This window comes from Cannabis sativa, chromosome 4 (assembly GCF_029168945.1).
Source record: "Cannabis sativa cultivar Pink pepper isolate KNU-18-1 chromosome 4, ASM2916894v1, whole genome shotgun sequence".
In the NCBI taxonomy this organism is placed as follows: Eukaryota; Viridiplantae; Streptophyta; class Magnoliopsida; order Rosales; family Cannabaceae; genus Cannabis; species Cannabis sativa.
In genome coordinates, this window is record NC_083604.1 from 31,592,082 (window position 1) to 31,620,073 (window position 27,992).

General features: G+C 34.0%; 1 long non-coding RNA gene across 2 annotated transcripts; it reads right to left on the minus strand.

Annotated features, from left to right (window-relative positions):
* Positions 1-2,751: 2,751 nt before the first annotated feature.
* Positions 2,752-5,269, minus strand: LOC115712550 (uncharacterized). 2 transcript variants are annotated; one of them, XR_004010888.2, is made up of 4 exons: positions 5,120-5,269; positions 4,940-5,007; positions 3,070-3,291; positions 2,752-3,001 (listed from the first exon to the last, which is right to left on the minus strand). It is a non-coding gene; the product is annotated as an uncharacterized LOC115712550 (long non-coding RNA). The 2 variants fall into 2 exon arrangements; XR_004010887.2 differs by having other exon boundaries at positions 3,070-3,301.
* Between the last annotated feature and the right edge of the window lie 22,723 nt (positions 5,270-27,992).

Here is a 27,992-nt window from a genome sequence, read left to right on the forward strand (position 1 = left end):
CATGCATGAGTTATAGTTGTTGTTGCTGCTGTGAATTTGTCCTTAATTTCAAAGGTGTAAGCTTGTTAGATTAGGGTTATTTAAATTGTTTTGGAAGCATGTTAGTTAGGTTGAGTAAAGCTTTGATTTTTCTATGTAAATTATGTGATTTTTGAAAGAAATAGTTATGTTTTGTTGCTGGAATGTTGTTGATGTTTGTTATTGTTTTCTGAAGTTATTCTATGCTTGATTAAGTAGAATTAAGCTGGTTTGAATGCATGTTGTTTAGATTTGCTCAAGTTTGAGTTTAGAACTCAAAGCTTGAGCTCCAATGGTAATTTTTGTTTCTGTGCATTCTGGGTAGGTTTGATGCTTTTGAAATGTTATTTGGGATATATGGAGTAGGTCTGGAAGGTTTGAATCAATTTGGAGTTGATTTGGTTGAGATATGAATTTTTGAAATTCTATCTGCGAGGAACCGGAATTCCGGTTGTGCATCCGGAATTCCGGATGGGCTTCGAAAATTCCCAGAACTGGAATTCTGGTTGGGCAACCGGTCTACCGGTTGGGGAAATTTCAGAAACCCGTGTTTTCCTCGTTTTTCTGTTTTAGGGGGTATTGCCATGCTTTTTATCGATAGGGAAACTTTTAGTTCCTAGTTCAAGTCCCCGGGAAGTGATTTAGCGTGTCACTTATAGTGTTGTGATTTTTATGGTTTAGGAGCCTGTAATCCGGCGCTCAGCTAAAGTTCCAGTCAGGTTGACCGGCACACCTGAATTCGGAATCCAGGTAAGATTAGTATAACAGTATGCATATGTAGATTACATGTTTAGCGTGCATGTAGGAAGCCTGTTAGATTACATTAGTTATGTATGTTGGCTTCGAACCACCCAACCCTGTCACGTCGGTACAGGCTGGAGTATGACCAGCAGCCGGAGTATGACCGATTCGACCGATCAGGCTGACACTTGGTTGGTGGTTCCGTACTATTGACGTATCCTGTCGGTACAGGCTGGAGTATGACCAGCAGCCGGAGTATGACCGGTTCGACCGATCAGGAGGATACTTGTCAATAGGTTTTAGGGTCTATTTGTTAATTAAGAGACTTTATTAAGTCGAATTAATAAATAAATTAATTAGAAATTTTATTTGATGATTAATTTTAATTATTAAATAAATAGTTTTGATATTTAAGTGGTTGAATTGGAAAATATGGCATTTGTGAAAGAATAGGATAAATAATTGAGTAAAATGACAAAATTATAATTGGTGGGCCCACATTCTAATGGTCGGCCACTTAAGCTCAATTTAGCCATCTATTTATAAATTTTTTAATGCCAAATAATTCAAACCTAAACCTAGAAGGATTCCTATAAATAGAGACTGATAGACTCAAAACTAACAGCTTAGAATAAGTAGCCTTTCAGTCAAATTTGAGTCTTCTCTTTCTCTCTCTAATTTTTGAATCCTTCTCCCTATTTTCTTCTTCAAATTTCATCCCTCTTAGTGATTGAGTACATTCCCACACATAGCAAGTTAGTACTCAATTATAGTGTGTAAGACTGTGAAAAATCCAACACTTGAAGGAGAATTGGGCTCGAATCTCGATAATACTCTTCGACCGAAAGGAACAAGGGTTAGAGATTTGAGTGGAAGGAGTCATTTAATTTCGCTGCAAGCAATGTAAGATTTCTTGAACTGTATATGTGTTTAAATTCTATTGTTTTAGAAATTCATATTTAGGATGTTAAACAACATACATAATAGTAAATCCAGATCTTGGTAAAATAATTTCCAAAAAATGGCCTCAGAGCCATGGTAATGATTTACTTTCAACGATTGTGTTGATTTGGATGTGTTCATGTTAGTTTATGTGCATATTTGATGATTATATAGAAATTACAATTTACGATGCTAGTTTATATTATATTATCTTATTAGATATCTAATTAATCTAAACCATTTAAATAAAATGAAAATTTTGAAAATTAGTTGGATATTTGAATTTCAGTTTGAATTTTAAATATTTAGGAGATTTGTTAGATTTCAAAGATTCTCTAACAACTTAAATTGAAATTCTAGTTAAGATATATTTTAAATATTTTAATCTACTTTTTAGATATTTGTTGTTTATTTATTTATTCAAATTTTTTTAAAACAAGCCTATTATTTATGTGATCTAAATTGCTATAATTAACTTGTTGATAAATCCAATGATCTGATTTTAATCATAGTTCAATTGTCAATAGATCTTATAAATAATTTATAACAGGTAAATTTTGTAATTTCTTTCATCTGTGATAAATCTAGAAACATGATAGGGCACATCCAAATCATTTGACCTGTGTGAGCCTATATGTTTGATTTTGGGCTTTGATGCATATAGGATGCCCATTTAAGTTTAGGTGGCGTTTGGTAACACTTTTGTTTTCTAATTTTAAAAATAGAAAAATGAAAGTAGATTTTTTGTTTTTAAAATTTTGTTTTTAAAAAATCAAAATGTGTTCTATAACTACTTTTGTTTTTAAATTTTAAAAACAGAAAACAAAAGTGTGTTCTGTAATCACTTTTGTTTTATAATTTTAAAAATACAAAATAAAAGTGTGTTCTGTAACCATTTTTATTTTTTAATTTTAAAAACAAAAAACAAAAATTTTGATTTTTTTTCCTTTTTTAAATAAAAAAAAAATTATGAATATCATTTTTTTTTATTTTTAAACAAATATATATAAATTATATAAAAAAAAATCAAATAAAACATACTCATTAACATCTTAAAAAAAATTAAGTAATTTAAAATCACGAAATTCATTATCTATAACACAAAACTGACAAAGTCGTAATAAAATATGAACTAATAATTGTTCAATCTTGACGAAAAATATTAAAAAAGTTCTAATTGTTAATAAGCTTCACTCATTAATTATCTTCATCGACGATTTGCTTTCCATATATGATCAGTAATTCATCACGAACATTAGCCATTTCATGAATTTGATCTCTTGAAATGCTAAACTCAACACTGTCATTCAAAAATAAATATTAATACAAAATAATGTCAATAACCATAATAAGTTTGATAACACTTACCATGGGGTGGAGCTGGGAATTCATAATCTGGGTTTGTGGCACATTCTGAAAGAATTCGTGCATCATTAGTCGATCCTTCCCATCCAGCAACAACATATGGGAACTTCATGTCAAATGAACATATACACATGACGTTTTGAATTGTATCCACCTTCCGACTTCGATATGGTATTTATTCATCAATAGAGACATGAGCAGAAATATGGATCCCATCTATAACTCCTACACAATTCTAAAAATAAAAAATACTTATCCTATACTATATAATATTAAAATTATATATATATATTAGGAGCTCAAAACACTATAATTGTTTATTATCAGTATTGATATCAATTTTTTAGATCATTATAATTGACACACTCAAATTTTACTTGCATTATTCCTTTTCAAAAAAAAAAAATAATTACTTGCATTATTATCTCTCTTCTTTATATAAACACTCAAATCAATAGCTTTCCATATAGAATTCTAATCTCATCAACCCACTCAATCTTTTTGTATCCTTTCACTCTTTGAATTTCCATTAATTCATCCAAACAACCATTTCTACCTCTTCAAACCCTTTTGGTCTCTCTTATTTTGCTATCTCAACGGAAGACTTTTTAAGCATTAATTTGTTTAGACACCAAGAAAGAGATATGGTAGAAAGCAGAGGAAATCCTTTACAACTCAAATCCTAATTAGTACACAAGGCATCGTATTACACAGAAAACAAGCATTTTCTACAACATCAACAACACCCATAACAACATAAGGGAATATATGTTGGATTTCTCTTATCTTACCCTTCCAGTGATGAGATCATAATTATAAACCAACATTAGCATTGTAAAGTAGTCCAAGCCATAAGGAAACAAATTAATTACCAAAGAGAACTACAAAGTCCAAGTTAACCCAGGTATACACTAAAGGGACAATTAGCAATCAGTTTCAGCCAGAAATCACATAGATAGATTCTTATTACAAAAATAGATATCATAGCTTAAGAATAAAAAAATTAACTCCACAATTATAGGTGAAAGGTTATGAACCAAATGATAATCAAAACACATTAAAGGTTGGTTGTAATTGGTAGTTGCTAGTGCAACTTTGTATTGGTTTTGTTTGTTTGAAATGAAAGCTTTTCCTTTTTTCTAAAAAACAAATATTCTTATTCAAGTAATATTAGCAAGTACTTAAATGGGAGTCACTTTTTTTTAACTTATCAGAGGAAATATATAACACACACTATCCAAGTATTCATTCTAAATGAAATCAACTCCTGTCAAAGGCCATTCTTACATTAGATACACTGAATTCAGTTTGAACAGTAAGAGAAGTCTTCATCTTAAAATCAGTGAAATGGGTTCCACTAAAAATAAATTTAACATGATATGCTAAATTGGTTTACTACTTTATACTGCAAAGAACACACAAAAATCATCAAAACGAGCAATAATTATATGAAATTGACAACACGTAATATTGGGTTCCTCTTTGGTAAACCAAATTATAGTTCAGAGATAAGTTATTTACAAAATTAAGACTAAAACTATACAGAAGGAGGAGGAGAAAGTTGTACCAGCTGAGAGCATATGAAAGTGAAGAAGAGGAGATTGTGCTTTGGGAAATAAGACTGGTTAAGTGGAAAATGTTAGGAGAGTGTTACGGGCATGAATTCTGTTGAGAGAGTGTGGGAGCTTGAAGCTTTTAATTGGTGAGATTTATAGGAGATGATATTGTAGATCCCATTTCAGAGATTAAACCCAAAATCTAATATCAGAGATTAAACCTAAAACCCATTTCAAAAATTATATGTGAAAACTAAACAGAAATTACCTCAAACTTTGCAAACCCAAAATAAAAAGAAAATACAAGAGAATCATACCTGTAACAACAAAAATTCTTCCTCAAGCTACTGTCATCATATAATATTCTCCTTTTACATTTTCAAATCTGGCAATGAAATAAAAAGAAAAAAAAAATCTGAGAGAGAGGAAGAGAAAGAACGATATATAGAGAGGGAGAGAGAGAACGATATAAAGAGAGGGAGAGGAAGAGATATTACATGTGGAGAGTAGTTGAAGCCATGGAAGAGAAAGCTTCTGAGAAAATAAGCTAGAGAGAAGCCAACCGAGAAACTGAGAAAAAGTGTTTTTAAAATTTTTAAAATCAACAAAAATCTGTTTTTAAAATTTATTTAGTTTTGTTTTTTAATTTTAAAAATAAAAAACAAAATCATCCTACCGAACACACTTATCAATTTTGTTTTTACTTTTTTAATAAAAAAAATAAAAATCCAATTTTAAAATCATTACCGAACAGCCCCTTAGTTAATTAAATGGACTAGGTTGCTAAAATAAAATATCACATTGATAGGTTTTAGTTAGGCCCAATTAGTATTGGACTTATTCAATGAATAACAATTATTTAATTAATGGTTAAATTCCTCTCCTTTGAACCTTGTGTGAGAGTTAGGTGGCCATAGTAGTGAATATGACATACTGAACTCAGCCCTCCTCCACACAAACCACCCCAATTGTGAAGGCTCATTTACCTTATTTAGATAATTGTATTAGGCTAATTAAATTAGTTTAACCTAATTAAAATTAAATTAGCAACATAATTAATTCTAAAATATATGAAATTTATTTTCATTAGATTATTTTAAAATTAATTTTAGAAAAACACTTAGTTTAATAAGATATATTCTAGATAGTTATTTCTAGTAACTAAATATATTTTCTAATATTTAATTAATTAGAAAAATATATTTAAGTTGTAAATTAATTTGATTTAATTTTGGACCAACTTAAATTAGAATATTTTCTTAGATATTAAATTAAAATTAATAATTAAGTTGATTTTATTTAAGATACTTAATTATTTTTTCTTTTATTTAATACATATAATTAAATAGAAAATTAAATATTTAAGTTGATTTATTCTAGACTCTTAAATATTAGTTATTTTCAAGTTATTTAATTAGATAGAAAATTATATTTAAGTTAGAAATTTAAGTTCAGATTAACCTAAATTAGAATAATTTATAAAATATATTTTATTTTATTTTATTAATCATTTTCCCACAATAATTTCGAACTGCATTTTTTTAAAATGCAGATATTTTGAAATTTTGAAAAATAGATTAAAGTTGAAAATTAATTATTTTAATCAATTTTGGACCAACTTAAATCAAGTAATTTTTTTCATTAATGATTTATTAAAATATATAATTAGAAAATAAATAATTAGTTGATGAAATATCTAGATAGTTATTTTCTGTATACTTGTGGTATTTTTCTAGTTATATTTAATTAAATAGAAAACTAATATTTAAGTTGATTTTATTCGAGATGCGGAAAAATTTCACTGGTTGATATAGAGTAAAATTTGTTGAAATTCTTGACTTTGGAGACCTAATTCGGTAAGATTCCGTAAAATAGCGAGCAGTTCCTCCAAGGCTGTTTTTCCCTGATGGAGGTAAGTTGTAATGTCTCGAATCCTCCGACCAGGGGGAAGAACAAAAGGAGCAGGAAAATATAGTTGGAGCAAGGTGTTGATTTTTTCAATTATTTGGTCCTTAATCGTATCGATACATAGGTCTCCAAGTATTTGATATTTTTCTTAGAAATTTAATTAAATAGAAAAATTAAATTTGTGTTGAAAATTAATTTTTTTATTAATTTTGGACCAACATAAATTAGAATAATTTTTTGAAGATTTATTTTATTTTATTTTATGTAAATTTTGAAAATGTATTTATCATTAAATACATTAGATTTCGAATTTAGTCATATATATTTATAAAAAATTAAATTTGAGTTGAAAATTAATTTTTATTAATTTTGGACCAACTTAAATTAAGTAAATTTTCGTAAAATTTATTGAGAATTATTACTAAGATGGAAAATAATTTTCTTTGTTTAAGTATAGTTTTATAAATATCAAATTAAAATTTATATTTATATTTATAGTTATAAAATTGGTAATTTTAATCAAATAAAAAATATAATTAATAGGTAGACTATTCAATGGTTACATTTTTATTGTAACCATATGGTTATATTTTTCTTTGACCTGTAATAGCAGGTTACTAATAGGTAGACTTTCTTTTTTTAGAATTAATTAATTATAATTAACTATTTTCTTAAAATAATTAATTAAATAGTAGACATTCCTTTTTTAGAATTAATTAATTATAATTAACTATTTTCTTAAAATAATTAATTAAATATTCAACAAGACCTCTTTTAGCAATTAATATTTATATTTAAATCCTTACTTGAATTATTTTAATAATTAAGCCCTTTAATTATAATATTTACAATAAAATTTATTTTTTTTACAAAAATTAAACTTCTTTTGACACAAATTGAAATGCTCTTCTTATAATAAATTTTTAAATAATTAATTATTTTTAAATGATACTTAATTATTTTGTTACAATTATATGAACTAAGTATGAGGCCTCAAGCTAATCAATCGATAACAAGTGCAGCCATTTTTTTTCTAAAAAATCTTTCAACTTATTTCATTTTTTACTTTTTAAATATTTATATAAAAAAATAATTAATTAAGTGAAATAATTTAAAATTAAGATTACAAGTATAATAAAATTTAAATTATGAAATTATATGTGTATAATTTTAAATTATAAAAAGTGTTGCTATAAAATTTTAAATAATTTAAGTATAAAAAAATAAATTGCCAAAAGATCCTTATATAGTAATAAATTGCAAAAAATTAATTAATTATTATAATTAATTTAATTCTAAAATATAATTAATCTTAATTATAATTAATATTTCGAAATCCGATTTTCTCTCACCACGGTTGACGGCTGCACTTGATTATTTTTTATTTCCCACATTCGCTTTTAGGGGGAAACCGAGGCATCTGAGGTTTTTTTTTTAAAATGATTACCCCTTTTTCGTCACTTGCCTATAAATACCAAAGAGCATTGGCACATAAACTCATTTTCACCACCCTTCTTTGTTAAGTAAGCTCAGAGCGAAAAGAGAGGTTTTTGGCTTCAAGTCTACTGAAGTGCCTTCATCGGAGCTACTCGCTGGATTGACGTTGCTCAAACCCAGATATCTGACTCTTGAGTAAGTTTTCGATTCCCTTTATGCTTATTTTTGCATGTTTACATTTTGAATGCACCCTTGGCTTTGCTGTAGAACATTCGTAGGAAACCCGAGGTTTAAAAACTCTGTGATTCTTCTTTGCCATGATTTCATGCGATTTACAGTTCATAATGCTTGCTTTCTGAACTACATTACACCAGTCTTCCATCTTGCTTATTCTAAGCTTCATGAAATTTTTTGCCCTAACTCGAGAAAATTTCAAACTTCTTGAGTTTTGATTTTTCTTTGAACATTCTTGTTCTTTAATCTGTTGAGTACTCCAGGTTGGCATATTTGCTTTGTTTATCGTTCGATTTTCCGACCAAACACTCATCTTGTGTGTTGTCTTTTGTAGATGAACTCAGGTGAGTTTTGGGAGAGCGAACATCGAATCGACAGGGACCTGCTCCAACTTCTGCACGAGGACCACCCTCGTCTTCGTTCTAGCCCACCTTCTTCAAATCTTGTACCCAGCCATAGAATGATGGCTCGTACAAAGAAAACAATGCATCTGGTGTTGGAAATATTTTACCAGGATCTAGATTTACTACCATGTATGTTTCATTAACATCCTAATATGAATTCTAAAACAATGAAATAAACATATAAAGTTTAGGAAACCTTACATTGGGTGCAGCTGAATATAATGACTCCTTCCCTTCACATCTCTAGCCCTTGATTCCTTTCTGTAGCAGAGCATAATCAAGATCTGAACCTGGATCTCTTTCTCTCCTTTCTTAATGCTAATTCTCCTTCTTGATTGTTTGGATTCTTCACAGTCTTACACACTATGATTGAGATACCACTTGATGTGTGTGGGTACTACTCTATCACTCTAGGTATTTCGAAATTCAAGAGAAGAAAAAGAAGAGAGGGGTGGCTATGGCTTTTCTATGAAAGGAACAATGTGCAAGTCATAGTTTCCTGAAGCCAACACTTTCTATTTATAGAATTCCATCTAGTTTAGGTTAGAATTGTATGCATTAAAATAATGGAAAAATAAATTGTAAAAGGCTTGCATAGTGGTTGGCAATATAAGGAAATAGGGCCTCACTTTGCAACTTTCCCATTTTGTTATTTTTCAATCCCATTTTCTCAAAAATACCAATTTTCCAATTTAACCAATTAAATGCCAATTCTAATTATTTAATAACTAAAAAATAATTATTAAATAATATTGTCATTTAATATATTTATTAATTGGACATATAAAGTCCCTTAATTAATAAATAAAACCTAGAATCTCTTTTCTTTACAATTTCGCCCTTGCTTAGTGAAAATTCATAAACCAGACATAGTCTAACTTTAGAATTATAATTGATTAAACAAAATCAATTAACTGAGTCTTACAAGTAGTATGGTCTCAACTAGTATGGGGACCATGGGCCTATATTAACCGAGCTTCCAATAAGTCAAACCGAATTTACCAAGTAAATTCCCTAACTTATTAATTCCTTATTGAATCCACACTTAGAACTTGGAATTTCACTCTCAGTCATATAGAACGCTCTATATGTTCCACGATATAGATACGCTATTAGTTATCTATTGTTATAATCCTAATTTGATCAATGACCCTCTAATAGATGATCTACATTGAATAGGCACTAAATTACCGTTACACCTTCAATGTATTTTATCCTTAAAACACTTAGCTCCGTATAAATGATATTTCAGCGAAGTGAAATGAGATCTCCACCATTTATCGCTGTTTAGCCAAGCTCTAAGGATATCATCGTTTCACTTCTAAATTCCTATAGAAGTTATAGACTCCTTATTTATGTTAGCGCTCCCACTCAATTATACTATCATGTTCCCAAAATGTACGTATCATCCTGACCCAGAAGTAGGCTTAACTAACAAATTAAAGAACATGTATAGTACTCTTGAGATTGAACCTAACCATATCAGGATTAAGATCATTTGATCTAGGATCAACGGGTGATATTGAATTGAATAGATATTACAGTAGATTTTAATATATCTAATCAAAGTTCAAAATCGGTCCCTTCCAATGTATACTCCATACATCCTATACTGGTAAACTTTTCCTATGCCCTGGAAAGGACATAACACTTATCCAAGGTGTAAGAATACCTATCGTTGATTAACATGTTAGTCTAAATCCAGTGAACTAACAAATCAGGGAATAAACTTTCGAACATATAATTAAGATTATATTCCACTGTGCTGACAACACTATAATCATTAACAAATTCATATGTTTTGGACTTAAATAGAATTCATACATTATATATATAATCATGAAATAAATCATGTGAACCATGCAACATAAAATGTTATTTCTGATCTTTATTAATAAGTAAATCAGATTATATTGAAATGGGTTTTATTTAGGGCACAAAACCCAACAAACTCCCACTTGCACTAATATAAAAAAAATGTGCATTTCAAATAATCTCAACACCTTGATATACAAATCAAGTGTAGTAGTAGTATATTCCTCGTAATAGGATCTGACAGGTTGAATTCAACACAACCTTTTCTCCACCATTACTCTTCCTTAGTCACAAAATTCTTCATATTGTGAAATTCCTCTCTATATGTCTACTCTCTTGAGATACTGTATTCTATACTTTTGGCAACTACTTTTGGTTAATCAGGAAATAACGCTAGTAGTTAAGACAAGTTGGAACGGTGCCACAAATGTATAGAACTTTCCTTAGACTGAATAAGTACCTTTCCTGCATCTTTAACATTCAGTCTCTCTCTGGTAGACCTAGAGACTACAGATAGGTTTTTACACTTCTCCAAAATCACTACTCCACCCCCAGAGTAATAATCATCTTATCAGCAGACTTTCTAGCACAAAGGCAAGTCTCGAAGTCTGATGTGGTGTAGTCTAAGAGTTTTAAACACACCCTTATCGACTAACATATAGCTCCTCTTCTTAATCTAAAGATTTACTTGATTGTCTTCCAATGTTTCTCTCTTGGATTAACCTGATACCTACTCATTACTCCCACTCAACAGTAGGTGTCTGGTCTAAGGCATACTAAAGCATATCTGAGACCTCTCACTGTTGATTCAAGAAATTCTTTCATGGCTTTATCTTTTCCGGAATAGTTGAGACTTTTCCTTAGATAAATAAAATCTATGTCTAGAAGTCGAGAAGCTTCTATAGATTGCCATTAGAAAGAAAATGCTTCAGTATCTTACCAAAGTAAGCTGCTTGCACTAGAGTAAGTAATTAACCAGGTATACCATGAGCCATAGATTTAGATAAACTCTAACCTATAATACTAGGAACATGAAGTTTTGTTAAGTCCATTGAATAGACTTATTAACGAAAATTTCCTTTTATGTCCTTGTAATATAAAACTTTAGGTTACTCCATGTGAATGGATCAAACCATAGTTCTCTTGGCTTTTCTTCTTAGTTTCTTATCTTGACAATCCATTACTTGTTTAAACTCACAATGGATTTTAATCACTAGTGTCTTCCAAGTCATAAGAAGGTGAGTTCCTAGAAACCCTCCCACTGCGACAAGGTATCGTGAATTGTGTCTAAGAAAGCTAAATGGTATTGACCTCTTTAGTTGTGTCAAGACAACAGAAGCAGTGGGATCATCATATGTAGAATAAGATGATAGAACACTTTTAGAATCAAGATAAAATTATCTCATTTATTTGCTACTGTATTTTCAGACTTAGTCATTTTCTTAGAAAAATAGTATTTGTTTAAACAAACACTTTCTTATCTAATGACTATGGGATGGTCCACCCCTAATCACTTAGAATAGCTAACAAACATGCAAGCAGTTCTAGCTTTTCTTAAGATTTCCATTAGGTCATCCATGAATCTAGTAACGATTTACATTAAGTATACAACCATTGCATCATTCTGAAATTGTATTACCATAAAAGGATTTAGGCAACAACTAGTAACTAATCATCAATATGCAAATCGAATTTCTGGGGAGGTAAGTTTGGATATAATTCAAAATTAACTTAATGATCTTTGAACTACATATCTACTAACTATTTCTCCACCCCTATTAGTTCTCAAGATCTTTAACCACTTACCTTAATGGTTTATCACCATTGCTAGAAATTCATGAAATTTTTCAAACATTTCAAATTTCTTTTGCATAAGGTAATATCTAGAGTAATCGTTTTAAGAATACAACGAAAAACTCATATCCACCCCTGAATGTACATCCATCTGCGAATGAGATGAACTTACTTTCGGTGGATATAGGCATATTAACTCTTTGCAGAGATTGATCTTGTCAAAACTACTATGAACAAGATACAAATGCCATAGATTTAAAAAAAATGTGGTTGTATCTTTTGATGACTTAGGTTAAGTTACATCAAAGAGTTCTTAGAATAGTGCAAGTGGATTCTGGGCACTGAATACTAAACTCATATTCCATACTAACATACAGTTTGAATCCATTGATAGAAAATGGTTATTAAACACTTATGAAAGTGTAACTGTATAATGAGTAATTCTTTCTTGGACCATTACCACTAATCTAACTCTAAGTCTGATTTGTTCATACAAGTAGGAGATTTCTTAGATTGAGGATTTATATCATTTTGGGATAGAATTTCGAGAATATGATCAAATGTGTCATTTAATTTCTTAAGAGAAAATAGAATGACATTATATGATTTATAGATCATTCATCCAATGATATGTTATTGAGCTAATTCGAAATGAATAAGCTAAGAGGAATTAGGATAATTTCATTTTAAATAAGAATCCAACGATGCTTCGAGAGTCAAAGTAATCTTATTTATACAATCTTCTTGTTTCATATTGTAAATACTAGTCTAAGGTGTCATCAATTGATGAACAGCTAGATGTTGCATTTATAATATTTATCTTTCGAGATCTAACACTATTATGTTTGTCTAATGTTGACAATCCATCAGGGATTTGTCCTATTAGAACAACAAACCAAGTTAGACCAACAATGAAGATTCGAAATTAAACTACAATTTAATAACAGAATATAACATGGTTCAATATAAATTCATACACAATTCAGAAATTATTAAACATATAGCAAGTAGGAATGACAAGTGAAAATACTAAAACATACAATCCTAAATAATTTCCAAGGTCTTCAACCAACTGATATCAGTGTCCCGTTTAGGCGAGAGTCAGTGATACCATCCATTGATAGAGTTGTCAGCTCATCTAAAATGATAAACATTCTAGCAACCTTTTGTTCGATCAAGATTGGAATCCAGCGTTGTCCCGTTTAGGCGAGAGTCAAGGCTATTCTATCTTATGAGCTTCCACCATTGTTTCATACTTTTGTAAGTCAAATACAGTCGCCACCATTAGGGTGATCAATACTATATAAAACACTTACAAATAATATTATCTTTCAAAATTCTACGGCGTTAAATTGCTAATGAACGTTCCTCCATTAGGGAGGATTACTCACTAAAATAAGAACTATGTAGAACCAACAATGGAGATCGAATGTCCTGATAATAAAGCTCATTATTTAAAATGTATTTTCTTCTAATATTTATTTTAATCAATATATTTTAAATATATATTTATTTGATTAAAATTTCCAATTTAGAATGAAAAATTCTAAATATAAATTTTAATTTAATATTTATAAATTATACTTACATGGATATGAAAATAATATGAATTATTTCAATCTTAGTAATAATTTCCAATAAATATTTAGAAAAATATTCAATTTAAGTTGTTTCAAAATTAATTTAAATTAACTTACAACTCAAATTTAATTATCTATAAATATATATTGCATTTCGAAAAATTGAAGTCTATAAGAATACTACTTTCGAAAAATGCTTTAAAATAAAATAAAAATAAAAATTATTCTAATTTTATGTTGGCCCAAAATTAATAAAAATTAATTTACAACAAAAATATAATTTTCTTACTTAATTAAATATTTATGAAAAATTTCAAATATTTAATTATCATGATTAAGAATCAACTTAAATACTAATTTTCTATTTAATTAAATATCACTAGAAAAATACTTCAAGCAAAACAGAGAATAACTATCTAGACTTTCATTGACTAATTAATTCAATTTCTAATAATAATATATTTTAGTTCATTTATTATAATTAATCATTAAATGAAAAAAATCATTGATTTAGGTTTGTCCAAAATTAAAATAAATAATTTTCAACTTTAATCTATTTTTCAACTAAAATTCGAAATTTCTACATTAAAAAAAATGCAATTTTAGAATTGTGGGTAAAGGATTAATAAAATAAAATAAAATATATTTTGAAAATTATTCAAATTTAAGTTATTCTGAAATAAGATTCAAAAGTTAAGATAATTTTCCGCTTTAATTAAATAACATGAAAAATAACAATATTTAAGTATCATGATTAAAATCAACTTAGATATTGAAATTTTCAATTTAATTAAATATATTAAATTCAAGAAATAAATAATTAAGTATAGAGAAGGCTTAATTATTAATTTCTAATGTAATACTAGGAAAAATACTCTTAACTTGAATTGTACCAAAATTAATTATTAAACAATTAATTTCACAATCAATGATATTTTCCTATTTTAATATTAGAAATAATAATTAGTATAGAAATAACTATCTATAAAATATCTCAATTTAACTAAGTATCTTTTCGAGATTTGGAAAATATCTAATTTAAGTTGTTATAGAAAGAATCTATAATAACCAACTTAAAATGAACAACTGGGTTGAGTATGTCGTACCCACTTCTATTGGCCCCCAACTCTAACACAAGGCCCAAAAGAGAGGAATTTAACCATAAAATGAACAACTGTTATTAATTGAATAGGCCCAAATACTAAATGGACCTAAATAAAATCTATTATGGTGTGACATTTTATTTAGCAACAACATATATGCATCTAAACATAAAGTAAACATATAGGCTCACACAGGCACACAGATTTGGATGGATCCTATCATGTTACTAGGTCATACACAGATGAAAGAAGAATGTAAAATTTACCTGTTACAAATTAGGCCCATTTAGTTTTTGGGCCCATTCAATTAATAACAGTTTCTCTTATTAAGGTTAAATTCCTCTCTTTTGGGCCTTGTGTGAGAGTTGGGAGCCATAGTAGTGGGTACGACATACTGAACCCAGCACCCCCTCACATGAACCACCCCAATTGTGAAGGCCCATTTGCCTGGTTTGAATAACTATACTAGGTTAATTAAACTAGTTTAACCTAATAAAATTGATTAGCAACATAATTAATTTCATTTATTTTGAAATTAATTTAAGAAAACCATAGTTTAAAGAATTTTATATTCTAAGCTAAACTATATGTATTTTCTTGTATTTAATTAAATATAGAATTATAACCATCTAGATTCTTTCTGAAGCTTAATTTAAATTTTTCATTAAATATTCCTATTTAAGTTGATATTTAGTTATCTACAACTAACCAACTTAAATCTGAATATTTTTTTTGGATTTAAAATTTCAGAATTAAGTTGAGGAATTTTAGGCATTGGTTATTAAGATTCTTTAGATATTTTTTAAGTTAATATCTTTTCGAATATTAACTTAAAATGGAATATTTTAGATATTTTTTAGGTTAATATCTTTTCGAATATTAACTTAAAATGGAATATTTTTAAATTAAGTGATTACAACTTAATTTTTGATATTTAATTAAATTTAAATTTGAAAATATTTAAGTTCTAAATTTTTTCTAATACAACTTAAATTAGATATTTTTTCAAATTTTGTGGAAAAGATACTTAGTCAAATAAGATATTTTCTAGATAGTTATTTCTAGACTACTTATTATTTCTAATATTAAATAGGAAAATATTATACATTGTGAAATTAATTATTTAAATAATTAATTTTGGTACAATTTATTTTAAGTATATTTTTTCCTAGTATTAAACTAGAGATTAATAATTAAGCCTTCTCTACACTTAATTATTTATTTCTTGAATTTAATACATTTAATTAATTTGAAAATTAAATATCTAAGTTAATTTTCATCATGATACTTAAATATTTATTTTTCATGACACTTAATTAAATAGAAAATTATTTTTAGTTGAAATTTATTTTTTCAACTAAATTTAAATAATTTTTAAAATATATTTTTTCTTTATTTTATTAATCAAATTTCGAAATTGCATTTCTTAAATGCTGGAATTTCGAATTTTATTTGAAAAATAGATTAAAGGTGTAAATTATTTATTTTAATTTTGGACCAACTTAAATTAATGATTTTTTCATTTAATGATTAATTAAAATAAATGAAGTAAAATATATTTTTCTTTATTTTATTAATCAATTTTTGAAATTGCATTTCATAATGCAAGATGATTTTGAATTTATTTTGAAAAATAGATTAAGTTGTAAATTAATTATTTATTTTAATTAATTCTTGGATCAACTTAAATCAATGATTTTTTCATTTATTGATTAATTTAAAATAAATTGAATTAAAGTATATTATTATAAATTGAATTAATTAGTCAAAGAAAAATCTAGATAGATGATATTTTTGCTTGAAGTATTTTTCTAGTGTATTTAATTAAATAGAAAATTAATATTTAAGTTGATTTTCATCATCATACTTAAATATTTGAAATTTTCTTATATATTTAATTAAATAGGAAAATTATATTTTTTGTTGTAAATTAATTTTATTAATTAATTTTGGGCCAACATTAAATTAGAATAATTTTTGCAGGATTAATTTTTATTTTGAACATGCATTTTCGAAAATTGTGTCCTTGAATACTTTAATTTTTCGGAATGCAATACATATTTATAGAAAATTAAATTTGAGTTGTAAATTAATTTAAATTAATTTTGTAACAGCTTAAATTGAATATTTTTCTAAATATTTATTGGAAATTATTACTAAGATGGAAATAATTCATGTTATTTTCATATCCATCTAAGTAAAATTTATAAATATTAAATTAAAATTTATATTTAGAATTTTTCATTCTATATTGGAAATTTTAATTAATAAATATATATATTTAAAATAAATAGATTAATAAAGAGAATCAAAGAAAATACAATTCTTTTTAAATAATGAGCTTTTAATCAAAAGATATTCGATCTCCATTGTGGGTTTTACACCGCGTTTGTTTTAGTGAGTAATCCTCCCTAATGGAGGAACGTTCATTAGCAATTTTGCACCGTTCAATCTCGAATGATAAGTAGTTTGTAGTGTTTTGTATGGTATAGATCACCCTAATGGTGGCGACCATACTTGACTTGCAAATTATGAAACAATGGTGGAAGCTCATAAGATAGAATTGCCTTGACTCTCGCCTAAACGGGACAACGCTGAATTCCAATCTTGATCGAATAAAAGGTTGCTAGAATGGTTATCATTTTAGATGAGCTGACAACTCTATTCAATAGATGATGCTTTGACTCTCGCCTAAATGGGACACTGTATCAGTTTGTTGAAAAACCTTGGAAATTATTTAGGATTGTAAGTTTTAGTATTTTCACTTGTCATTCCTACTTGCTATATGTTTATAATTTCTGAATTGTGTATGAATTTATATTGAACCATGTTATTTTCTATTATTAAGTTGTAGTTTAATTTCGAATCTTCATTGTTGGTCTAACTTGGCTCTTTTATCTAATGAGATAAATTGTAACACCCTAACTACCTTAGGCGTATTACGTGATTTTTAAACGTACTGTGCAGCTCGTTGCTAATCAACGAGGTTTATGGAAAAACGTGATTAATTAAAATTTTGCTTTTTCATTAAACTTATAAACCATATTACAAAAGACTCGGAATCCCGATTATAAAAATATTTACAAAAAGTTTAACTGTTTAACTGTTACATCAAAATAAAAGTCGTCTAACGACCAGTTACAAAAATTCAGCCTTGCTGTCCCGAGGATCGTACGCTCCAGGCCTAACCGCCCCGACATGTACAATCTCATAAGCTCGCTCACGGTCCATCAGCTATAGCCTAGCCTTTACCTACACATGAACATAAACTGTGAGTCGACAGACTCAGTAAGAAAAGCATAATAATATCATACATAATACTAACTGCCGTGTCCAACACGATACTGAGTCCCGCTACTGCCATGTCCAACATGGTACTGAGCCACTACTGCCATGTCCAACATGGTACTGAGTTTTGAACGTTCATAGGGACGGTACTATTGACAAATATCCTCCTGATCGGTCGAACCGGTCATACTCCGGCTGCTGGTCATACTCCAGCCTGTACCGACGGGATAGGTCAATAGCACTGAACCACCAACCAAATGTCAGCCTGATCGGTCGAACCGGTCATACTCCGGCTGCTGGTCATACTCCAGCCTGTACCGACGTGACAGGGTTGGATGGTTCGAAGCCTAAATACATAACTAATGTAATCTAGCAGGCTTCCTACATGCACGCTAAACATGTAATCTACATATGCATACTGTTATACTAATCTTACCTGGATTCCGATTTCAGGTGTGCCGGTCAACCTGACTGGAACTGAAGCTGAGCGGCGGATTACTGGCTCCTAAACCATAAAAATCACAACGCTATAAGTGACACGCTAAATCACTTCTTGGGGACTAAAACTTAGAACTAAAAGTTTCCCCATCGATAAAAAGCATGGCAATACCCCCAAAAACATAAAAACGAGGAAAACCAGGGTTCGGAAAAATTCCCCAACCGGTAGACCGGTTGCCCAACCGGAATTCCGGTTCTGGGAATTACTGGACACCCATCCGGAATTCCGGTTGCACAACCGGAATTCCGGTTCCTCGCAGGAATTTTACAAAAATTCCTAACTTGATCAATTCTAACCCAAATCAATCCAAGCCTTCCAGACCTGTTCTATATGCCCCAAATAACCATTTAAAGGCAACAAATTCACCCAGAACTCACAGAGACAAAATTTACCATTAAAGACCAAGCTTTGAGTTCCAAAACTCAAACTTGGTTAAATCCACTAACATGCATTCAAACCTAGTTAATTCTACTCAAATATGCTTGAAATAGCTTCTGAAATCAAACAAAAACCTCAACAATAACCCAGCAACAGATTCACAATATTTTCACCAAAAATCATAACTTTGCATAAAAACTTAAAGCTTGCACAACCTATCTAACATGCTTTCAAAATCACTTAATTAACTTCAAATAGACATGCTTTACACTTCAGAAATCAACAACAAAACACAGTAATAACCACAGCCACAAGAAGCATGCATATACTCAAAATTTCACCATTTTTCATAATTTCAAAGAAGAAAATTAAGAGAAGCTAACCTAGCTTGAAGAATGCTTAGAAAGGATGAGAGTTGCTTGGAAATCAAAGAGAAAAATCAGCTTCATGCACCTTAATGTCTCAGCCGAAATTAGAGAGAGAATGGAGAGTTCTTTTCCTTTTTTCAAAGTTTTCTAAAATATGCTAAGTGTAGAAAATGAGAAAAGTAAATGAATCATGCCACTTAAACCACTTATTTCAGCCACTAATTAAAATAAAATAACCATTTAAATTCATTTAATAAACTCACATAAGACAAAACACTAATGGGGCAAAAAGACCATTTTGCCCATCCACCATAAAATCATGAAAAACATACTAAAGGGGTATTTTTGGGAAATTCTAAATTCCCGGCCATTCCCGACATTCCCAATGTCTAAAACCCGTCCCCAAATTACTAACATACTAAGTTGTGATTTCTACTGAGCCAAACGCCGAGTTCCAAAATACCGGACACCGGAAATGCAAAATATAAAAAACTACTGATGACATAATCATGCATTTCTGAATTCCATAAATAACAGTAATAAATTATTTAAATAGCTATAAATAATTTCATAATTAAACATAAACAACTGCTAATTTCCAAATTAACTAAGCGGGCTTTACAACTATCCCCCCCTTAAAAGGATTTCGTTCCCGAAATCTAACCTGAATAACTCTGGATATTGAGCTCGCATATCTGACTCAAGCTCCCAGGTGGCTTCTTCCACCTTACTGTTTCTCCAGAGAACCTTGACCAATGCTATGGTCTTATTCCGAAGGACTTTATCCTTTCTATCCAGGATCTGCACTGGTTGTTCCTCATATGACATGTACGCTGAAGCTGAAGACTCTCATAACTGAGTATATGAGAGGGGTCTGAAACGTATTTTCTCAACATTGAGACATGGAATACGTTGTGCACTGCTGATAAGGCTGGAGGCAATGCTAACCGATATGCCACTTGACCTATCTTCTCGAGAATCTCGAAAGGTCCTGTAAATCTAGGGCATAACTTGCCTCTTTTCCCGAAACGTTTAATCCCCTTCATCGGAGATACTCGTAAAAACACATGTTCCCCTACTTGGAACTCAACATCTCTGCGTTTCGGATCTGCGTAACTCTTCTGTCTGCTCTGTGAGGCAAGCATTCTAGCTTTTATCTTTTCTATTGCCTCATTGGTCCGCTGAACTGACTCTGGACCTAGGTATTTCCTCTCCCCTGCCTCATCCCAGTGGATAGGGGATCTGCATTTCCTACCGTACAACAGTTCATAGGGAGCCATCCCTATCGTACTCTGATAACTATTGTTGTACGAGAATTCTATCAATGGTAGATACTTACTCCATGAGCCTTCAAAGTCCATAACACAGGCTCTCAACATATCCTCCAATATCTGAATTGTCCTTTCGGACTGACCATCTGTCTGAGGATGGAATGCTGTACTGAATTTTAGCTTCGTACCCATTGCCCGTTGCAAACTTTGCCAGAATTTGGAGGTGAATTTCGGATCCCTGTCCGAAACTATAGACTTCGGTACCCCGTGAAGTCTCACTATCTCTCTGACGTACAGTTCTGCCAACTGATCCACTGAAAATGTTGTTCTAACCGGCAGAAAATGAGCAGATTTCGTAAATCGGTCCACCACTACCCAGATGGAATCATGCAAACCCGTGGTCCTAGGTAACCCGACCACAAAATCCATCGTAATATCTTCCCATTTCCATTCTGGTAGGGTTAGAGGCTGCAACAACCCTGCTGGTCTCTGATGTTCAGCCTTGATCTGCTGACAAGTGAGGCATCTCGATACAAATTCTACCAAATTCTTCTTCATACCGTTCCACCAGAAGTACGGCTTCAAATCTTGGTACATCTTGGTGGTGCCGGGATGCAGAGAATATGGAGTAGAATGAGCCTCCTCAAAGATCTCATTTCTAAGTTCCACACTGTTCGGAACACAAACCCTGGCTTTATACAAAAGCATCCCACTTTGTCGACCTTTGAAAAGTCTTTGGCTTGACCAGCCAATACCTCATCTCGGATCTTCACTAACTCCGGATCTGTCATCTGAGCGACCTTTATTCTTTCCAACAGATCAGATTGCAGCGTCAAGTTGTGAAGCTGACCTATCACAAACTCAATGCTGGATCTAACCATATCCTCTGCTAGCTGAGGTGAGATCTGAACCATGCTAGCTACTTGCCCGGGACCCTTTCTGCTCAGGGCATCGGCCACTACATTGGCTTTTCCGGGATGATAGAGGATCTCACAATCGTAATCCTTCACTAATTCCAACCAACGCCTTTGTCTCATGTTCAAATCTTTCTGAGTAAAGAAATACTTGAGACTTTTATGGTCGGTATAGATCTCACACTTCTCCCCATAAAGGTAATGCCGCCAAATCTTCAGTGCAAAAACCACTGCGGCCAATTCTAAATCATGAGTCGGGTATCGCTGTTCATAATCCTTTAACTGACGGGAGGCATAAGCGATAACCCGATCGGCTTGCATCAATACACACCCCAAACCCTGTTTGGATGCGTCACAGTAGACTACGAACTTCTCCTTGTCCGAAGGCAAAGCTAGTACCGGAGCAGTAATCAACCTCTGTTTCAGCTCCTGAAAACTAGCTTCGCATTTATCTGACCAGATAAACCGCTGATTCTTCTTTGTAAGCTCGGTTAGGGGCATTGAAATTTTGGAGAACCCCTCCACGAACCTACGGTAGTACCCAGCTAATCCCAAGAAGCTTCTGATTTCTGTCACTGTCTTCGGTCTCGGCCAATCCCTGACGGATTCAATCTTCCCGGGATCCACCTTGATCCCATCTTTACTCACAATGTGCCCTAGGAAGGATACCTGAGACAACCAGAACTCACATTTCTTGAACTTGGCGTAAAGCTTATGTTCTCGAAGTCGTTGCAGTACCATCTGAAGATGTAACTCATGCTCCTCTTCTGATTGAGAGTACACGAGGATGTCGTCGATAAACACAATCACACAGATATCGAGGAAATCCTTGAATACTCTATTCATCAGGTCCATGAATGCTGCAGGAGCATTGGTTAGTCCGAATGACATAACCAGAAACTCGTAATGTCCATACCTAGTGCGGAAAGCCGTCTTCGGAATGTCCTCCTCTCGGATTCTCAACTGATGATAACCCGAACGGAGATCAATCTTAGAAAAGACCGTCTTCCCCTGAAGCTGATCGAACAGGTCATCGATCCTAGGTAATGGATATTTATTCTTCACCGTCAGCTTGTTCAACTCCCTGTAGTCAATGCACATCCTCATAGATCCATCCTTCTTCTTGACGAACAAAACTGGGGCTCCCCAGGGTGACACACTGGGCCGAATGAACCCTATGTCAAGCAACCCTTGGAGCTGAATGTTTAATTCCTTAAGTTCAGCTGGAGCCATCCTATACGGGGCTTTGGAAACCGGATCCACCCCTGGTGCCAAGTCAATCACGAAATCAATCTCCCGCTGAGGTGGTAACCCTGGAAGTTCTTCGGGAAAGACGTCCAAAAATTCCCGAACCACTCTGATGTCCTCTGGCCGAATGGTATCTGGCCGAGTGGTGTCCACCACCACGGCCAGAAACCCTAAGCAACCGCCGTGCAACAATTCTCTCGCTGACATAGCCGAGATCACCGGGATCCGAGATCCCTGAACCGAACCAACAAATACAAATGGTTCTTCACTTTCCGGTTGGAAGACCACCATCTTCCTCTTACAGTCAATGCTCGCCGAATATTTAGATAGGAAATCCATTCCTAAAATAATATCAAATTCGACTAAGCTCATCTCTATCAGATCAGCGCTTAACTCTCTACCATCTATCCTGATCGGCATAGACCTAATCCCCCTATTGGAGATAACCAATTCTCCGCCAGGTAACAGGGTTCCAAACCCTGATTCATATCTATCAAAGGGTCTACCCAACTTACTAAAGACCCTGGCCGCTACATAAGAATGTGTAGCCCCAGAATCAAACAGCACTGAATATAGCGAGTTGTTAACAGAAAGCTGACCTGTGACTACTGATGGGCTGGCATCTGCATCAGCCTGCGTGATAGCGAATACCACAGGCCGGAGTGGGTATCGCCGGAGCTCTCGGTGCCTACGGTCGGAGGCCGGGGACATTCCCTCTTGAAGTGTCCGGGCATGCCACATTGAAAGCATCCCTGACCTTTGCACTCACCCCGAGGGTGCCTCTTGCAGCTATGGCACTCGGGGTAGGAGAATCGGGTCTCAGTACCACCAGACGACTCCCTGCCGTTCGGTTCCCCAAGAACCTCTTGTTCCGACTCGAGCCGCCGGAAGCGTGGGTGCCCTCTTCCTCGATCAATGGCCGAACCACTACTCCCCCTGCTATAGCGATGCAGGAGGGGTAGGAGCCCCGCCACTAACTGGAGTACTCGCTGATTCTGACATGCACCCCACTGCGCCCTCAGCTCGCAGTGCCTTCTCCACCATCTGAGCATAGGTGGTGCTGTCGTCGGTGGTAATCATCAGATCATGCCTGATCTTGGGATTCAACCCGTCCAGATACTTCTCTTTCTTGCTGAAATCGGTCGGCACCATTCCCGAGGCTAACCTCGCCAACCGATCAAACTGAGTAGTATACTCAGTGACGCTCATGTTCTCCCGCTGGGTCAGGTGAACGAACTCTTTCCTCTTGGCGCTTCTGACCGCCTCATTGTAATACTTTGCGTTAAAGAGTTCCTGGAACCTTTCCCAGGTCATGGTGGTGACGTCATGGATCTGAGACACCATGTCCCACCATACCAACGCGTCCTCCTGGAACTGAAACGTGGCGCACACCACTCTGTCGTTACCGGTGACACCCATGAAATTCAGTATCTTGGTGATCACCGTCAGCCACTGCTCGGCTTTCATTACATCCGGACCTCCCAGGAATACCGGAGGTGCTTGCTTCCGGAACCGCTCATACAATGGTTCCAATCTATGGGCCGCCACCACTATCTCGGCACAGGCGGCGAGGGCAGGTGCCACTGGAACTATGGGCACTGGAACTGCAGGAGCACCCTACTGTCTCAACCTCTGAATCTCGAGGTCTTGTTCTTCGATCCGGGCTTGCATCTCTGCAAACCGCAACTCCCAATTCGGGGCTCCCTGATCGGCTGGGGGAGCCTGGGCAGCCTGTTGCGGGTTCTCATCACCCCGGCCACGAGCCCTGCCTCGGGGACCTCTGCCTCGGCCCCTAGCAGGTGGGGGAAACTGAGCTCCCTGGCCTTGATTCGACCCTACGGAGTTGCCCTGACTCCTGGTAGTCCGCCTGGCGTGTAAAGCCCGCTTAGTTAATTTGGAAATTAGCAGTTATTTATGTTAATCAGGAAATTATTTATAGCTATTTAAATAATTTATCATTGTTAATTATGAAATTCAGATATGCATAATTATGTCATCAGCAGTTTTTATATTTCGCATTTCCGGTGTCCGGTATTTTGGAACTCCTGCGTTTGGCTCGCAGAGAAATCACAACTTAGTATGTTAGTATTTTGGGATCTTGTTTTAGACATTGGGAATGCTCAGAATGGCCGGGAATTTAGAATGTCCCAAAAATACCCCTTTAGCATGATTTTAGTGATTTTATGGTGGAGGGGCAAAATGGTCTTTTTGCCCCATTAGTGTTTTGTCTTATATGAGTTTATTAAATGAAATAAATGTTTATTTATTTAATTGCTTTTGGCTGAAATGGATTTATTAAAATGGTATATTAAGCTTGAAAATCCCTTTTTCTCTCATTTTACACTTAGTCAAAAAAATTAGAAAGTTTAAAAAATAGAAAGCTCTCTCTCTTTTCCTCTTGCATTTCGGCTGAGACTTGGGGTTCAAAGCTGGGATTTTTGGTAGAGATTCAAGCCCTAATTTGCTACTCTAGAGATCTCTTGTTGTGGTATGTGTTCCCTAGTTCCTTCTCTTTAATTTCTTGAGAAAATGTGGAAAAAAATGAGATGCATGCATGATTTCTAGTTGAGTTTGCTGCTGTGTTTTTATGGTTAAATTGTGTGATTCAAAGTATGTTTATGTGATGTTAATTGAGTGGTTTGAAGCATGCTAGATAGGGTGTTCAAAGCTTTGTTGTTTTTATGTAAAATATGTGATTTTTGGATGAAATGCTATGATATGTTTCTGTGTTATTGCTGGATGTTTCTGTTAGTTTGCAGAGGTATTTTTATGCTTAGTTTAGTAGAATTAAGCTTGTGGATTGCTTGTTTATGTGGTTTTGCTCAAGCTTGAGTTTGGAACTCAAAGCTTGAGCTCCAATGGCAAAATTTGTGTATGTGGTTTCTGGGTAGGTTTGATGCCTTGGAATTGTTATTCGGGGGCATATAGAACAGTGTCCGGAAAGTTTGGGACCAATTGGGTTTGAATTGGTCAAGTTAGGAGATTTTTAGTTGGTCGCTCGCGAGGAACCTAATTCCGTTGAGTATCCTGGACTTTCTGGATGGGGTCCCGACTTTTCCTTAACCCGATCTCCATTGGCAACCTCTCACGGCATTGGGGATTTTTCGAACCCGCTTCCTCGTTTTTGGGTTTTTAGGGTATTGCCATGCTTTTTATCGATGGGAAACTTTTAGTTTCAAGTTTTAGTCCCCGGAAGTGATTTAGCGTGTCACTTATAGCGTTGTGATTTTTATGGTTTAGAGCGTAATCCGCCGTCCAGCCTTCAGTTCGTTGACCGCACACCCGAAATCTAATCCGTGTAAGATTAGTATAACAAGATGCATATGTAGATTACATGTTTAGCGTGCATGTAGGAAGCCTCGCTAGATTACATTAGATATGTATTTAGGCTTCGAACCATCCAACCCCGTCACGTCTGTGACAGGCCGGAGTATGACCAAGCGGAGTATGACCGGCTCGACCGATCGTCGACACTTGGTTGGTGGTTCAGTTATTGACCTATCCCGTCGTACAGCCGGAGTATGACCACACGGAGTATGACCGGCTCGACCGATCAGAGGATACTTGTCAATAGTACCGTCCCCCGAACGTTCAAAACTCGCGCACCATGTTGGACATGGCAAGAAGTGCTCGCACCATGTTGGACATGGCAAGAGCGGACTCACTATCGTGTTGGACACTGCATTTTCGCCTTTATGTATGATATTATTATGCTTTTCTTACCGAGTCCGTCGACTCACGCTTATGTTCATGTGTAGGTAAAGGCAAGGCTATAGCGATGGACCGTGAGCGAGCTATGAGATTGTACATGCTCTGGGCTGCTAGGCCCGAGCGTACGATCCCCTCGGGACAAAGAAGGCCGAGATTTTTGTAACCGTCGTTAGACGACTTTTATTTTGATGTAATAGTTAAACAGCTGAAAACGTTTGTAAATGATTTTATAAATCTAGATCCCGAGACTTTTGTAAAATGGTTTATAAGTTTAATGAAAAAGCAAAATTTTAATTAATCACGTTTTTTCCATAAACCTCGTTGATTAGCAACGAGCCGCACAGTACGTTTAAAAATCACGTAATACGCCTAAGTTAGTTAGGGTGTTACAATTTGTATCGTAGCCGCCTGTGTTGTCTTCCGAAGATCGTCACGACATGTACAATCATCATCGCCAGCTAGCTCTGCTCACTCGGCTCAAATAAGCCTTTATCGTTTTAGTAGTTTATTTTATTCGCTATGAAAAAAAAAAAAAAAAAAGAAAAGCCCGTTAGAAGCATGTTAGTAGCCCAGTAGAACAGGCGCATGTTTCATTCTAATTTCCAAATTAAAGCGCATTAGTAAGCTCGCCTTGAATACGACCCGATATGCCAACTCTTGGTTTCGCAAAGCGGTTCTAACTAGATGGACGCCAGCGGACTACCAGAGTCGTGGCAACTCGGGGGTCGAATCAAGGTCGTGGAGCCTGGGCTTCCCCACCGTCGGGGCCGAGGCAGAGGTCCCCGAGGCAGGCTCGTGGCCGGGTGATGAAAACCCGCCACAGTCGCCTGTGCTCCCCTGCTCGATCGTGAGCCCCGAACCGGGAGTTGCGGTTTGCGGAGATGCAAGCCCGGGATCGAAGAACAAGACCTCGAGATCCGTAGGTTGAGACAGCAGGTGCTCCCGCAGCCCAGCTGCCTATGCGTACCGCGGGCACCCGCCTCGGCCGCCTGTGCCGAGATAAGTGGTGGCGCCCGCGTATCGGAACCATTGTATGAGCGGCTCCGAAGCAAGCACCTCCGTATTCCCGGGAGGTCCGTATGTATCGAAAGCCGAGCGCTGGCCGACGCGTGATCACCGTAATCTTGAACTCATGGGTGTCACCGTAACGACAGCAGTGGTGTGCGCCACATTTCGCCTCCAGAGGATGCCCCGGTATGGTGGGACATGGTGTCTCGCATTCACGATGTCACCACCATGACTCGGGAAAGGTTCCAGAACTCTTCAACGCGAAATACTACAATGAGGCTGGCCGTAAGCGCCAAGAGGAAAGAGTTCGTTCACTCCGACCCAAACGGAGAACATGAGCGTCACCGAGTATACTACTCGCTCTTGGACCGGCTGGCGAGGTTAGCCTCGGAATTGTGCCGACCGACTTC